This window comes from Odocoileus virginianus, unplaced genomic scaffold (genome assembly GCF_023699985.2).
Source record: "Odocoileus virginianus isolate 20LAN1187 ecotype Illinois unplaced genomic scaffold, Ovbor_1.2 Unplaced_Contig_69, whole genome shotgun sequence".
Lineage (NCBI taxonomy): Eukaryota > Metazoa > Chordata > Mammalia > Artiodactyla > Cervidae > Odocoileus > Odocoileus virginianus.
The window spans coordinates 17,818-20,326 of NW_027224386.1; the positions used below are offsets into that span (position 1 = coordinate 17,818).

General features: G+C 49.5%; 1 pseudogene; it reads left to right on the plus strand.

Moving 5' to 3' along the window:
- The first annotated feature begins 322 nt into the window (after window positions 1–322).
- On the plus strand, window positions 323–1,309 carry LOC139034241 (solute carrier family 25 member 3 pseudogene; annotated as a pseudogene).
- The last annotated feature ends 1,200 nt before the right edge of the window (window positions 1,310–2,509 follow it).

Here is a 2,509-nt window from a genome sequence, read left to right on the forward strand (position 1 = left end):
GCCGATGGCATTCCCTGTGGATGTGTTGCATAATTGCAGTCATGAGGAACTGGAAAATTCTGCTGAGGATTTGTCAAATGTAGGCTTTGTACTTCTCTATGGTGGAGATCAGACCCAGAAAGTTCTTGCTCTTTTTGCACCTGAGGACTCACTCACTCACAGCTGTGGCACTTTATCAGTGGTGGGCTATTGAACTTGGACCCGCCTCCCACAGGGGTTCAAGAACTCCCCTACCTTGTTTAATGAGGCTCTGAGTGAGGATCTCTATGAATATCGGACTTGCCACCCAGAGGTCATTCTGCTACAATATGTAAATGACCTTATGTTGGCTGGAACCACCGAGGAGGCATGCAGCCGTGCCACCGGGGACCTCTTAATACTGTCTGAGGCCCTGGCCGCACGAAAAGACTTAACTGATGTACCCCTAGGCAACAGTGAGCTAGCATCGTTCACTAATGGGAACAGCTACGTAAAAGATGGGCAAAGGAAAGCTGGAGCCGCCGCGGTAGAAGAGTACAGTTGTGAATATGGCTCCATGATGTTTTATGCACTGTGTGGCTTTGGTGGGGTCTTAAGTTGTGGTCTGACACACTGCTGTTGTTCCTCTGGATTTAGTGAAATGCCATATCCAGGTGGACCCACAGAAGTACAAGGGAACTGGTTTCCGTGGTTTGGCCAAAGGATGGGCCCCGACCTTCATTGGCTACTCCCTGCAGGGGCTCTGCAAATTTGGCTTTTATGAAGTCTTCAAGGTTTTGTACAGCAACATGCTTGGAGAGGAGAATGCCTATCTGTGGCGCACATCGCTGTGTTTGGCTGCCTCTGCCAGTGCTGAATTCTTTGCTGACATTGCTCTTGCTCCTACGGAAGCTGCTAAGCTTCGAATTCAAACCCAACCAGGTTATGTTAACGCTCTGAGGGATGCAGCTCCCAAAATGTATAAGGAAGAAGGCTTAAAGGCGTCCTACAAGGGGGTTGCTCCTCTTTGGATGAGACAGATACCCTACACCATGATGAAGTTTGCCTGCTCTGAACGTACTGTCGCTGATTCCGTGGTGTCTGTGTTGAATAAAGAAAAGGGTAGCAGTGCCTCTCAGGTCCTCAAGAGATTTGGATTTAGAGGTGTATGGAAGGGACTCTTTGCCCGCATCATCATGATCGGCATTCTGACTGCTCTACAGTGGTTTATCTATGATTCTGTGAAGGTCTACTTTAGGCTCCCTCGCCCTCCTACCCCTGAGATGCCAGAGTCTCTGAAGAAGAACCTTGGGTACACTCAGTAGATAAATGAAAGCAAATATGGACCGAATCTGCGCGTTGATCAGTGTTTGAGGAAAATGCAACTGGACGAGAGATAATCCAGGCTTGCAAAGCATGCCAGCTGATGAGGACAGGGAAAAAGCAGCACACGGGAATGAGGTACCGAGGGGAAGGGCCAGGGCAACACTGGGAGATAGGTTTCACTGAGGTAAGGCCAGGCAAGTATGTGTTGGTTCTGGTAGATACCTTCTCAGGGTTGGTGGAAGCCTTCCCCGCTAAGGGAGAGACAGCAATAGTGGTTGCTAACAAGATCTTAGAGGAGATAGTGCCTAGGTACGGGCTGCCAGTGACTATGGGCTCTGATAATGGACCTGCCTTTGTGAGTCAGATTGTACAAGGGCTGGCCCAAGCTCTGGGGATAAAATGGAAATTACATTGTGAATATAATCCCCAGACCTCAGGACAGGTTGAGAGAATGAATCGGACAAAGTCGGCAATAAGAGACTGGTGGGGACTGGGTGACCCTCCTTCCCTTCGCACTCTTTCGGGCGCATAACACCCCTTATAAGCTGAATCTTACCCCTTTTGAGATTCTGTATGGAAGACCCCCTCCTGTGTATTAGAACCTAGATGGAAAGGCCCTTATGTTGTTCTCCTTACCACTCCTACTGCTGTCAAGGTCGAAGGGATTGGACCCTGGGTTCACTGCAATCACGTGTGGCAAGCCACACCAGAAGAACAGGAAAAAGCGCGAGCAGAATGGAAGGCGAGTCCTCACCCGCAAATCCTTTGAAGCTGAAACTCGTCGGCCGGGAGGTCTCCTAATTCTCCTGCTGATTGCAGGAGCTGGAGCTGTGTAACCTCTTGTGATGGGCCCCGGGAATGGGATGCAGGAAACAGAGATTTGGTAACCCCGACTGTGGCGTAGTCCGCAAGGCCAAGTACCTCAGATATGGGTGCAATTTAACCAAGCTTCACTATCTCTGCAAGGCCAAGGGCTTTCCTCCCTACGAGCCGCTGTAGATGCAGTCACTTAGAGAAATCTTTGGCTTCCTTGTCTAAGGTGGTCTTGCAGAATAAGAGAGGATTAGACTTGATTTTTCTCCAACAGGGTAGGGTCTGCAAGGTTACTATGCAGACCATACAAAAGTGGTAAAAGAATCTATGGCAAATGTGAGAGAGGGGCTGGCACAAGGAAAGAGAGATCAGGAAGCCCAACAGAGATGGTTTCAGTCAACACTCCCCCTGG